Here is a 14,779-nt window from a genome sequence, read left to right on the forward strand (position 1 = left end):
ATCTCTGGGGAGACATTAGAGCTGTACAAGCTGGAAACAGGCCCTTCGGTCCAACCTGTCCGTGCCGAACAGATGTCCTCAGTAAAGCTGGTCCCATTTGCCAGCACTTGGCACATATCCCTCCAAACCCTTCCTATTCATGTACCCATCAGTGGTTAGCACTGCTGCCTCACGGTGCCAGGGACCCAGGTTCGATTCCAGCCTGAGGTGACTGTCTGCATTGAACTTGCACATTTTCCTTCCATGTCAATTTGGATTTTCACCAGGTGCTCTAGTTTTCTCCCACAATCCAAAGATGTTCAGGTTAGGGTGGATTGGCCATGCTAAATTGTCCCATAGTGCCCAGGGATGTGCAGGTTAGGGTGGGTTGGCCATGCTAAATTGTCCCATAGTGCCCAGGGATGTGCAGGTTAGGGTGGGTTGGCCATGCTAAATTGTCCCATAGTGCACAGGGATGTGCAGGTTAGGGTGGGTTGGCCATGCTAAATTGTCCCATAGTGCCCAGGGATGTGCAGGTTAGGGTGGATTGGCCATGCTAAATTGTCCCATAGTGCCCAGGGATGTGCAGGTTAGGGTGGATTGGCCAGGCTAAATTGTCCCGGAGTGCCCAGGGATGTGCAGGTTAGGGTGGATTGGCCATGCTAAATTGTCCCATAGTGTCCAGGGATGTACAGGTTAGGGTGGATTGGCCATGCTAAATTGTCCCATAGTGCCCAGGGATGTACAGGTTAGGGTGGATTGGCCATGCTAAATTGTCCCATAGTGTCCAGGGATGTACAGGTTAGGGTGGATTTGCCATGCTAAATTGTCCCATAGTGTCCAGGGATGTACAGGTTAGGGTGGATTGGCCACGCTAAATTGTCCCATAGTGCCCAGGGATGTGCAGGTTAGGGTGGATTGGCCATGCTAAATTGTCCCATAGTGTCCAGGGATGTGCAGGTTAGAGTGGATTGGCCATGCTAAATTGTCCCGTAGTGCCCAGGGATGTGCAGGTTAGGGTGGATTGGCCATGCTAAATTGTCCCATAGTGTCCAGGGATGTGCAGGTTAGGATGGATTGGCCATGCTAAATTGTCCCAGCCAGGGAGGTGCTGTCTGTGTGAGTTTGCACATTCTCCCTGTGCGTGTGTGAGTTTCCTCTGGGTGGTCTGGTTTCCTCCCACAGCCCAAAGGTGTACAGATCAGGTGAACTGGCCAGGCTAAATTGCCCATCGTGTTATGGTGTATTAGTCAGAGGGAAATGTGTCAGGGTGGACTTGTTGGGCCGAAGGGCCTGCTTCCACACTGAAGAGAATCTAATCTAATTTTTGAGTGGGGAAATTAGTGCTCTTGGTAGTCACAGAGTCATACATAGCATATAACAGCACAGGCCCTTCGGCCCTCAATGTTGCAGCGACCTGGAAACCAATTGGAAGCCTTTTTAACCAATGAAAATCGAGAAGTGTCCAATCAACTGTAATATGGTGACATGATTGACAGCAGGTTCATCCAATGGTATTCCTTGGAAAAGAAATCTTATTTATGTAAATTGGTAGGCCACGGTAGCAGTTTAAGATTAGTTCGAATGGTCAATTAATGTGTCAGTATTTATTTTATGAATATTGTCCTCTTATCTTTGAATTTCAGCTTAACTCTGCGAAATAGCATACAAGTTCACCAGATTCAATCACTACTTTCTTGTATTCTCTTAAATTCAACAGCCATTTTGTGGTTAGTAAAAAATCCACATATCCTTGTTGCTTCTAATAATAACTTAAGTTCAGATTTTAAGATCCTCATCTACACTATTCCATTTTCGTCTATACGTCTATCCAATGCCCAGTTAAGTGCCCTTAAAGTTGGCGAGTCCACTACTGTTGCAGGCACGTCCCTACCACTCTCCGAGTAAAGAAACTACCTCTGACATCTGTCCTGTATCTTACAGCACGGAAACCGTTAAAAACCACACAACACCAGGTTCCTGCCCAACAGGTTTATTTGAAAGGACGAGCCTTCAGAGTGCTGCTCCTTCATCGGGTGGCAGAGATCATAAGACACAGAATTTAGAGCAAAATTCTCCCCCATTGATAATGTCTTCCGCTCCACAGCTCCGACAGCTAGTGCTTCCAAATAAACCCAATGGGTTATAACCTGATGTTGTGCGATCTTGGTCAGCCCCTGTCCAACACTGGTTCCTCCACATCATGGCTAGCACGGAAACAGCTCCTGAAGAAGGGCTTATGCCTGAAACGTCGAATTTCCTGTTCCTTGGATGCTGCCTGACCTGCTGCGCTTTTCCAGCAACACATTTTCAGCACGGAAACAGTCCAGCCACGGCCACTGTCATCCCAAACTAATCTGCGCGTGATTGGCCCATATCCCTCCAAACCATTCCTGTTCATGTCCTGAGCTAAATGTCTTTGAAACTGCAGCCACATTCACCACTTCCTCTGGAAGTTCATTCCTCACACATATCACACTCTGTGTAAAAAAAAATGCCTCGTGTTCTTTTTTTAAAAAAAGTTCCCCTCCCCGCCTTATAAAATATGCCCTCTCGTCCCCCAGCCTAGGGAAAAGACACCTGCCATTCGCCTTACCTATCCCCTCATGATTTTATCAACCTCTATAAGGTCACCCCTCAACCTCCCACGCTCCAGGGAAAACAGCTCCAGCCTATCGTGTCTCTCTTTATAACTGAAACCTTCCATACCCTCGTAAATCTCTTCTGAACCTTCTCTAGCTTAATAACAGGATGACGGGACCTGGCTTCAGAAAAGGCCTCACCAACGTCCTGTATAACCTCTACATAACGTCCCAACTCTTTTACCCAAAGGTCTGAGCCATAAAGGGGCTGAACGCCTTCTTCAGCAGCCTGTCTATATTTCTTCTGAGAGGAGACGGTAAAGCACCCACATCACTGGAACCCTGATGCCTGAGAGACATGGGATCGAATCTCGGAGAGCTGAGGCAAGCAATGACTAAAACCTGGAATTGACAGGAAGCATCAGTCTGGTGACTATGATGTTTGGAAAAACCCCATTAGGTTTCCTGATGTCTGGTAAGTGAAGGAAATCTGCTGTCCTTACCCAGTCTGGCCTGGATTGAATCGCTAGAATCATTGAGCACTGACACCCACACGTAGAGGATGTTGGAAAGAGAGAGGGTCTGCCTCGCGGGGTTTCTCCCCCTGTGCCTTGGTCTTCGATGTTTCAGATTTCAAACTCACGTTCGAACCCATCTTCCAAGACCCAACCAACTGGAAACTGAAACGGTGTGTGTTTGCGAAAGGGGAAGCTATGGTGTCAAGTTCTGTCAACTCTCGGAGACCTTGCCTGAGGAATTCGGTGTTTGTATCGTTGCCCCAGGCTCATTTACCAAGAGTACCTCAGGAGCGAAATAACAGTTCAGGGTGTGAACTGGAAAACCAGCTGAGAGCGCGGGCTCTGTAAAGGAGTGAATCCTGGACTGGTTGTCCTGGACTGATTTGGAAGTTGGGATGCAGTCTTACTGCCACGACTCACCACTGAGTGTGTTACCTGTTGTGATATTTTAACCATTTGGGAGCAGAAGTATTAATATTGACAGCTAATGTGAAAACAGGGGCTTGCAACCAGGCCATTCAGACTTTGTGGCAGACTCAGAATTGTCACATCGATATTAATTCCACTGTCCAACTGTCTCCCCCAGAGTGCTGAGTCAATCCCAAAACTAATCCCATTGTCCCACCCTCCCAACAGCCCTGCGCCCATCTCAACCTGATCCCACAGCTCCACAATGTCCAAAGAGTCCTGTGTCAATCCCAAATTCAGTCAATTGCCCTGCTTTCCCTTCCTGATGAAGGGCTTCTGCCGGAAACGTCGATTCTCCTGCTCCTCGGATGTTGCCTGGCCTGTTGTGTTTTTCCAGCACCACACTCTCCACTCTGATCTCCAGCCTCTGCGACCCTCACTTTCTCTGATCTGTTTTCCCAGAGCCAAGTATCAATCCCAATCTAATCCCATTCCCCCACAGTCCCAATCGCCCTGGGTCAATCTGCAAACTAATCCCACAGTCCCAAAATGTCCCCAGAGTCCTGTCTCAATCCCAAATTAATTCCATTGCCCTACTTTCCCGTAGTCCATTATCAACTCCAAACTAAGCTCACTGCCACACCCCATAGCCCTTTATCAATCCCAAACCAATCCCACTGTCCCACCCCATAGCCCTTCATCAATCCCAAACCAATCCCACTGCCCCACACTCCCCACATGACTCCCCATGTCCCAATACCACGTGCTCTCCCCATACCATAGAATCACACGGCACAGAGGCCCTTCGGCCCATCACATCTGTCCTGCTGTAAAACACTGTATCTCCCGGAGTCCCACTTGCCAGTGGTTTGCCTTATCCGAGTCATTGGTGAAGGCTGGAGGTTAACCTGCACCAACGACCCCCCCGACACGGTGCAGTCTCTGCATCTTGGGCTGAAAACAAAACCTTTCCTCAAACCCCCTCTCAACCTCGTGCTATCCACCTTCAAGGTATCCCGCGTTGTTCCTGACGCTTCCACAAAGAGGGAGCAGCTGCGTCCAGCCCACTCCGTCCACGCCCCTCGTCATCTCATACCCACCCCCTGTCAGGATCTCTCTCCAAAGAAGACAACTCGAGATTAGCCAGCCACGGCTTTGTAGCTAAGAACATCCAGGAGGCGGAATTAGCGAGATGTACAGCTAATATCGAGTCAGAGATGTACAACATGGACACAGACCCTTCGGCCCAACCCGTCCGTGCCGACCAGATATCCCAACCCAATCTACTCCCACCTGCCAGCACCCGGCCCATATCCCTCCAAACCCTTCCTATCCATATACCCATCCAAATGCCTCTTAAATGTGAATCACTCCCCTTCCCCCACCCTCCCACCCCCAGTACAATCACACCCTCCCTCCTATGCGGCGAACAGAGCTGCACGTGACCCTTCAGCCATGGTCAAACCAAACTCCTATATAGCGCCAAAGTAAGCGTTCACTTCTTTCCAATCTAGGCCTTGACTGAGGAAGTGTCCCTCCTTGATCACCCTGCCCTCTCTCATTCAGGGATGGGAACTAGCATTCCCCAGCACCCATGTTCCTCTGAACGTCTGGTGTGCAAGTATTCGCTGAGTACTCCCTTGTGTCCCTATCTCTGTCACCCCCTCCAGCCCCTACACCCCCTCCCTATCTCTGTCACCCCCTCCAGCCCCTACACCCCCTCCCTATCTCTGTCACCCCCTCCAGCCCCTACACCCCCTCCCTATCTCTGTCACCCCCTCCAGCCCCTACACCCCCTCCCTATCTCTGTCACCCCCTCCAGACCCTACACCCCCTCCCTATCTCTGTCACCCCCTCCAACCCCCTACACCCCCTCCCTATCTCTGTCACCCCCTCCAGCCCCCTACACACCCTCCCTATCTCTGTCACCCCCTCCAACCCCCTACACCTCCCTCCCTATCCCTGTCACCCCCTCCAGCCCCCTACACCCCCTCCCTATCTCTGTCACCCCCTCCATCCCCCTACACCCCCTCCCTATCCCTGTCACCCCCTCCATCCCCCTACACCCCCTCCCTATCCCTGTCACCCCCTCCAGCCCCCTACACCCCCTCCCTATCTCTGTCACCCCCTCCATCCCCCTACACCCCCTCCCTATCTCTGTCACCCCCTCCATCCCCCTACACCCCCTCCCTATCTCTGTCACCCCCTCCATCCCCCTACACCCCCTCCCTATCTCTGTCACCCCCTCCATCCCCTACACCCCCTCCCTATCCCTGTCACCCCCTACACCCCCTCCCTATCTCTGTCGCCCCCTCCATCCCCCTACACCCCCCTCCCTATCTCTGTCACCCCCTCCAGCCCCTACACCCCCTCCCTATCTCTGTCACCCCCTCCACCCCCCTACACCTCCCTCCCTATCCCTGTCACCCCCTCCAGCCCCCTACACCCCCTCCCTATCTCTGTCACCCCTCCATCCCCCTACACCCCCTCCCTATCTCTGTCACCCCCTACACCTCCCTCCCTATCCCTGTCACCCCCTCCATCCCCCTACACCCCCTCCCTATCTCTGTCACCCCCCCAACCCCCTACACCCCCTCCCTATCTCTGTCACCCCCTCCTTCCCCCTACACCCCCTCCCTATCTCTGTCACCCCCTCCAGCCCCTACACCCCCTCCCTATCTCTGTCACCCCCTCCACCCCCCTACACCTCCCTCCCTATCCCTGTCACCCCCTCCAGCCCCCTACACCCCCTCCCTATCTCTGTCACCCCTCCATCCCCCTACACCCCCTCCCTATCTCTGTCACCCCCTACACCCCCCTCCCTATCTCTGTCACCCCCTCCATCCCCCTACACCTCCCTCCCTATCTCTGTCACCCCCTCCTTCCCCCTACACCCCCTCCCTATCTCTGTCACCCCCTACACCCCCTCCCTATCTCTGTCACCCCCTCCAGCCCCCTACACCCCCTCCCTATCTCTGTCACCCCCTACACCCCCTCCCTATCTCTGTCGCCCCCTCCATCCCCCTACACCCCCCTCCCTATCTCTGTCACCCCCTCCACCCCCCTACACCCCCTCCCTATCTCTGTCACCCCCTCCATCCCCCTACACCCCCTCCCTATCTCTGTCACCCCCTCCACCCCCCTACACCTCCCTCCCTATCCCTGTCACCCCCTCCATCCCCCTACACCCCCTCCCTATCTCTGTCACCCCCTACACCCCCCTCCCTATCTCTGTCACCCCCTCCATCCCCCTACACCTCCCTCCCTATCTCTGTCACCCCCTCCATCCCCCTACACCCCCTCCCTATCTCTGTCACCCCCTACACCCCCTCCCTATCTCTGTCTTGGTATTTAAATGCTACCTTCCCATCCGCCTGTCTCCTCCCAGAACCCAAGTCCTTTCTCCTCGCTGTCACCCACCCAATAATCTTTGCGTCACCCGCAAACGTATTGACCCCCCCCACCCCCTCATTCCCATCCTATATCATGAGCGATAAGGGGTTCAGCATTGACCCCCTCCCCATAGAACCAGGCTCCAGCCACACAAACAGCCTTCTCCCACCACCCTCCCTCTCCCGCCATGATGCCAAGTTTGGAATCGTCTTGCCATATTCCACGGTGCTTTCCCCTTCTCCCGTGCGGGAATGTGCCAATGGCCTTGCTGAACTCGAAGCAGACTTCCTCAACTGCAGTACCCTCATCCCTGCTCCCGGTCTCCTCCTGCAGCGGTGGTGGGAGCGAAGTCATTGGGGACATTGAAGCGACTGCCTGGATATGCACGTGGAGAGCAGGGAGTTGAGGGGCGTAGAGGTTAAGTTACTATATTTTACACTAGGATTAAGTCTCAGCCCAACATGATGGGCCGAAGGGCCTGTTCTGTGCTGGACTTTTCTATGTTCAAGCAGATTTATCAGACATGACCCCCTTCTGACTAAACAGTGCTAACTATCCCTGGACAAACGCTGCCTTCTCCCTCAGAATATATACCATTTGTTTCCCAACCACTGATGCTCTCACACCTCCCTTTCTTCAAATGTGGAGCTCCGTTCGCGCTCTCTCCCAGTTACTCTGATCGCGGGCCAGTGAGGAATTAAACACCCTGGACAAATCCCCAAAACTAATCCCATTGCCCTGGAGTCTGGTCACAACCCTGTATCCATCCTCAAACCAATTGCACTGTCCCATTCTCTCCCTGAAGATCTGTATCAATCCCAGATGGATGGAGGTTACAGAGAGACGGGAGAGGGATGGAGGGATAGGGGAAGGGGTGTTAACTCTGGAGGAGGCTACAGAGGTAGAGATGGATGGAGAGCTGGAGTGTGATTACAAAAGTTGGGAGGGCGTATGAGGGTGAAGGAGGCTACAAAGATAGACCTCCTACACCGCCGAACCATTATCACCCCGATGCCTGGAGGAGGAACGCCTCGTCTTCCGCCTTGGGACCCTGCAACCACACGGGATCATTGTGGATTTCAACAGCTTCCTCATCCCCACCCCACATTATACCAGTCCCAAGCCTCCAACTCAGCATCACTCCCTCCAGACCTGTCCGTCACTCCCTCCTCTGACCTCTCACCTTCTCCCTCACCTTTATCCACCTATCGCTTTCCCAGTTACTTCCCCCAGCTCCCCCCCCCAGCCCCAACTCCCTCCCATTTATCTCTCACCCCACAAGCCTCATCCCTGATGAAGGGCTTACGCCCGGAACGTCGATTCTCCTGCCCCTTGGATGCTGCCTGACCTGAGCACGATGGGACAATCTAGCATGGCCAATCCACCCTAACCTGCACATCCCTGGGCACTATGGGACAATTTAGCATGGCCAACCCACCCTAACCTGCACATCCCTGGGCACTATGGGACAATTTAGCATGGCCAATCCCCCCTAACCTGCACATCCCTGGGCACTATGGGACAATTTAGCATGGCCAATCCACACTAACCTGCACATCCCTGGGCACTATGGGACAATTTAGCATGGCCAACCCACCCTAACCTGCACATCCCTGGGCACTCCTTGGAGTTTACAGAGATAAGGAGGGGTGTTGGGGCTGGAGGAGGTGAAAAATATAGAGAGGAGTGTAGGGACTGGAAGGGCGACAGAGATAGGGAGGGGTGAGGGGGACTGGAGGTGTTTACAGAAAAAGGGACTGATGTTTGGGTGGAGGAGGTGACAGAGGTAGGGAGGGGGTGTAGGGAGATGGAGGGGGTGACAGAGATAGGGAGGGGGTGTAGGGGGATGGAGGGGGTGACAGAGATAGGGAGGGGATGTGGGGGATGGAGGGGGTGACGGAGATAGGGAGGGGGTGTAGGGGCTGGAGGAGGTGACAGAGAAGGGAAGGGGTGTAGGGGGCTGGATAAGGTGACAGAGATAGGGAGGGGGTGTAGGGGGCTGGGGGAGTGACCGAGATAGGGAGGGGGTGTAGGGACTGGAGGAGGTGACAGAGATAGGGAGGGGGGGTAGGGACTGGAGGAGGTGACAGAGACAGAGACAGGAAGGGTGGGTGTAGGGGCTGGAGGACATTACAGAGATAGGGAGGGGGTAGGGGGCAGAAGGGGGTGACAGAGATAGGGAGGGGGTGTACGGGGCTGGAGGGGGTGACAGAGATAGGGAGGGGGTGTACGGGGCTGGAGGGGGTGACAGAGATAGGGAGGGGGTAGGAGGCTGGAGGGGGTGACAGAGATAGGGAGGGGGGTGTAAATGCTTTAGGGTATAAATATTAAACAAATTGAACAGTTGGCGGAGAACATCCAAAAGACCATCAGATGTAGCCTGCTAGTAAGGACTCTCTGAGAGATACCTGTCCAGAGAAGGACACTGAGCTGGAGAGCAAATCTACTGTCGGAGATCCAAAGTGCAGATCCGAACGCTGGCTAGTTTTGGGATTTGATAAATCGGGAATTTTTTTATCAGGCCGGTATTGTAGAGGTGAAGATTGCTTTAGCTAAATGAGTTGGAAAAAGTTGCTCGTTAATTATTCTCTGTAAGACTGTAATAAAATATAGTTGTTAACTTTTTTACTTTAAATAGTGAGGTGACTATTTTGGGATAATTCTTGGCCTCTTGGATTTTCACAGATTCCCACACAGAATCGTTCCTGTGTTGCTGGTTTAAATTAGCGGGGTGGGGTTTAACCCCATGTCTAAACAGTCAGGCAGCTGAATTCAAAATGGAGGACAAGTCAGAAGGCTGTCTTCTGTGACTTTACCCTCGTCCCATTGTAAGCCTCCGGGGATCTGCTAGCAGAGGTGTGGGTGGTCTATTTGCAATGCGAGGCCAGTGACACCAAGGTGTGTCAGTGACGCAACTGCCTGTCGTACAGTCTTCGAGCTGACAAACACAGGAAAAGGCTCTTTGGCCTGTTCTAACTGCACCAAAAACCACTATCTAACCTCAGCACTTGGCCCAATCCCTTTATCTGCCCAGTCCCGTTGTACGTATACGTTTAAAAACTCCTTCAATATGAAGAGGGTTTCTGCTGCTTCCAGCCTTACAGGTAGTGAGTTTCAGATTTCCACCAACTCGAAGAAAAAAACATGTTTTATCACGCCTCTTCCAAATCTTCTTCCCCTTATCTGAAATCTCTGCCCGCCATCATTACCCTTCACCAAGGGTAAAGATTTCTTCCTGGCCATCCTATCTATGTCCTTCAGACTTTTGTGCATCTTAATCATTCCTCTGCCCCAGTGAAAATAGCCCATTCATGGGGTCACAGAGTCACAGAGACGTACAGCACAGACCCTTCGGTCCAACCCGTCCATGCCGACCAGATATCCCAACCCAATCTAGTCCCACCTGCCAGCACCCGGCCCATATCCCTCCAAACCCTTCCTATTCATATACCCATCCAGATGCCTCTTAAATGTTGCAATTGTACCAGCCTCCACCACATCCTCTGGCAGCTCATTCCATACACGTACCACCCTCTGGGTGAATAAGTTGCCCCTTAGGTCCCTTTTATATCTTTCCCCTCTCACCCTCTAGTTCTGGACTCCTCCATCCCAGGGGAAAAAAAGCCTTTGCCTATTTATCCTATCCATGCCCGTCATGATTTTATAAATCTCTATAAGGGCACCCCCTCCGATGCTGTAGGGAAACCAGCCCCAGCCTGTTCAGCCTGTGTGTTTCTGTGACCATAGTATTCCATTTAAATCCGATCGCTCTGTACACATTTTCCTCCTTCGCTTCTACATTGGAAAGGTCCCCTCATGTATTTCAGGTAACAACACACTGATATTCTTTGCCGATTCTCCTCGATCTGTGTCCACCTCTGGTGACCGGCAGTGGGACCGGTTTCTACCTCGATCGAAACCTCCCCCCCTGCCGACCTCGCACGTGCTCTGGTCTGATAATCTCCCTTCCCTTCCTCCTCTCTCAGGAAAACAATACCAGCTTCTGCCCTCCCACCACACAAACGGAACCCTCCCCTCGTCCCTGCTCCCCTCGCCGAGATTGTTCGGAGTTGACTCCAACGGCGTGGCCATGACAGTTTTTGGTTCTTTGACCACGTGGGGGAGAGGGTCAATCTTACCTGCGACTGGACCTTTGCCCTGTCGAGTCCGGAGATGTCGGAGCAGACAGTCCTGATATAATGCAGTAATGTCGCAATGCCGGCCAGGGAGGATGTGGTTTGGACACTGGATGTTTCATATTGGAAAGGAGAACAACAAGTGAAAGTTGACCTCAAAGGCAGTGGATGACAGGAGATGCAGACAGCCTGTGGTTGTGCACTATCCATACTGTGTGATTACCGTTACAACGTCAGTAATCTTCGTTTTACATCTGCCCAGATTTTTGCTCTGACAGGAACAGGAGGGGACCATTCTACTCACCTCCTCCCTCACCTCCCTCCAAGGCCCCAAGGGATCCTTCCATATCCGCCACAAGTTCACCTGTACCTCCACACACATCATCTATTGCATCCGCTGCACCCGATGTGGCCTCCTCTATATTGGGGAGACGGGCCGCTTACTTGCGGAACGCTTCAGGGAACACCTCTGGGCCGCCCGGACCAACCAACCCAACCACCCCGTGGCTCAACACTTTAACTCTCCCTCCCACTCCACCGAGGACATGCAGGTCCTTGGACCCCTCCATCGCCAGACCATAACAACACGACGGCTGGAGGAGGAGCGCCTCATCTTCCGCCTGGGAACCCTCCAACCACAAGGGATGAACTCGGATTCCTCCAGTTTCCTCATTTCCCCTCCCCCCACCTTGTCTCAGTCGGTTCCCTCAACTCAGCACCGCCCTCCTAACCTGCAATCTCCTTCCTGACCTCTCCGCCCCCACCCCACTCCGGCCTATCACCCTCACCTTGACCTCCTTCCACCTATCACATCTCCATCGCCCCTCCCCCAAGTCCCTCCTCCCTACCTTTTATCTTAGCCTGCTTGGCTACTCTCTCTCATTCCTGATGAAGGGCTGATGCTCGAAACGTCGAATTCCCTATTCCTGAGATGCTGCCTGACCTGCTGTGCTTTAACCAGCAACACATTTTCAGCTGTGATCTCCAGCATCTGCAAACCTCATTTTTTACTCCTGTGTGAGGCCTAGCTAAATATACCGGCCTTTGACCCTTATCACCTTGCTTCACAAAGGTTCACCTGTCTCAGATTAAAATGAGCGCCTCCCTGCTGCTCATTGTAGAAGGGAGTTCCGAACCTCTTCTGAGTACCGAAGTGTTTCCTCATGTCTCTCCTTAGGCCTGAGGGTCTTAGACTGTGTCTCTCCTCTCTATGCGACCCGGCCTTACCCACTTCGTTTTCCCGAGGTCAAAAGGCTCCGTCAGCCTCTCCCGGACTCACCGACGGGTGTTAGAGAGGGTTTGGGTACTCTCCCCCTCAGCGCTGAAGCCTGGAGTGGAGATAGCACTCTGTGCCTGTGGGCATTAAGGGAGAGCAAAAAACGCGGCACAGCTATCCCATAGAAACCCTGACAGTGTGGGTCCAACAAGTCCACACCACCCTTTTGAAGACTATCCCGCCCAGACCCATTTCCCTGACCAATGCACCTAGCCTGCACATCCCAGGACACGATGGGCAATTCAGCACAGCCCGTTCACCAACCCTGCGCATCTTAGGACCGTGGGCAGATTCTCCACACAGACAGTCACCCGAGGCTGGAATCGAACCCCAGGTGCTGTCAGGCTGCGGTGCCAACCACTCAGCCACCGTAAGCACTCACATTTTGTTGTCGGTCCCTAATTGGGAAGACGACGCTGACCTGCCTTCCTGAACCGCAGCAGTCCGCGCGGTGCCAGGGACAAGTCACTCTGACTTGGGGAAGGGTTTGAGCAACGCCGAAGGGACAGCCCATATTACTCCCAAGTCAGTATGGTGGGGAGCTGACAAGGGGGTGGTGTCCCCATATAGAGTCATAGAGATGTACAGCACGGAAACAGGCCCTTCAGCCCAACTTGTCCATACTGACCAGATATCCCAACCCAATCTAATCCCACCTGCCAGCACCCGGCCCATCTCCCTCCAAACCCTTCCTATTCATATACCCATCCAAATGCCTATAAAATGCTGTAATTGTACCCGCCTCCACCACCTCTGGCAGCTCATTCCATACACACACCACCCTCTGTGTGAAAATGTTGCCCCTTAAGCCCCTTTTAAACCTTTCCCCTCTCACCCTAAACCTATGCCCCTCTAGTTCCGGACTCCCCGACCCCAGGGTAAAGACTTTGCCTATTTACCCTATCTATGCCCCTCATAATTTTATAAATCTCTACAAGGTCACCCCTCAGCCTCTGACGCTCCAGGGAAAACAGCCCCAGCCTGTTCAGCCTCTCCCTCAAACCCTCCAACTCTGGCAACATCCTTGTAAATCTTTTCTGAACCCTTTCAAGTTTCACAACATCTTTCCGATAGGAAGGAGACCAGAATTGCACACAATATCCCAACAGTGGCCTAACCAATGTCCTGTACAGCCGCAACATGACCTCCCAACTCCTGTACTCAATACTCTGACCAATATAGGGAAGCATACCAAACGCATATTTGCTGCTCCTGTCCTTCCAGGGGGTAAAGGTCACAGGTGCTGTGGACGAAGAGTTGCCATAATGCATTCTGGGAAACGGGACACATTGCTGCTATTGAGTGTTGGCGGTGGGGGGACTGGGGAATGGGATACCAATCAAATTGGCTGCTTTGGCCTAGACAGCTATTCACATTCTTGAGTGTGTCGTGCGTCTCTCTCATCCAGGCAAGTATTTCATCGCCCTCCTGACTTGTGCCTTGTCCATGATGGACAGGTTTTGGGGAGGTTAGAGAGTGAGTTACGTGCCTGGCCCCTCACCTGTAGGCTCATTACAGAATGGTTTCTGATCCACGGGAACTGCACAATTCCTTGGGAAATTCCTGGTCTCAGCTGCCATTTTGTCAATTTGGCCGGGTGTAAACACGGAAAGTGGTCCTCCTGTGCTCAATGTCTGGAGGATGAATTCTGTGTGGGTGAGGCCTGTTCATCAGTTCCAAGGTGACACCTACACAAGGCTATGAGTTTTGTTATGGATTTTCCGGGATAATGCCTGACACGCAGATCATTCAGAACATTTTGCAGGATTGCCCTGTGACCCCGGGAGAGAGGGGAGGATGCCTTCAAGTATATTACAGATCACGGAAAGAGGAGATTGATCCTACCACGGCAATATAACTGAACCCACTGTGTGTGTATCACTGACCCTGGGGGAGGGGCAGACTGACCCCACTGTGTGTGTATCTCTGACCCTGGGATGGGGGAGCAGACTGACCCCACTGTGTGTGTATCACTGACCCTGGGGGGGAGCAGACTGACCCCACTGTGTGTGTATCAATGACACGGGGGGAGGGGCAGACTGACCCCACTGTGTGTGTATCACTGACCCTTGGGGGTGGGGAGCAGTCTGACCCCACTGTGTGTGTATCACTGACCCTTGGGGGTGGGGAGCAGTCTGACCCCACTGTGTGAGTATCACTGACCCCTGGTGGGAGCAGTCCGACCCCACTGTGTGTGTATCTCTCACCCCGGGGGAGGGACAGACTGACCCCACTGTGTGTGTATCACTGAACCCGGGGGAGGGACAGACTGACCCCACTGAGTGTGTATCACTGACTCCGGGCGGGAGTAGACTGACCCCACTGCGTGTGTATCACTGACCCTCGGGTGTTGGGGGAGCAGAGTGACCCCACTGTGCGTGTATCACTGACCCTGGGGGAGAGCAGACTGACCCCACTGTGTGTGTATGACTGACGCTGGGGGGGAGCAGACTGACCCCACTGTGTGTGTATCACTGACCCCCAGGG

This window comes from Hemiscyllium ocellatum, chromosome 50, assembly GCF_020745735.1.
Source record: "Hemiscyllium ocellatum isolate sHemOce1 chromosome 50, sHemOce1.pat.X.cur, whole genome shotgun sequence".
NCBI lineage: Eukaryota > Metazoa > Chordata > Chondrichthyes > Orectolobiformes > Hemiscylliidae > Hemiscyllium > Hemiscyllium ocellatum.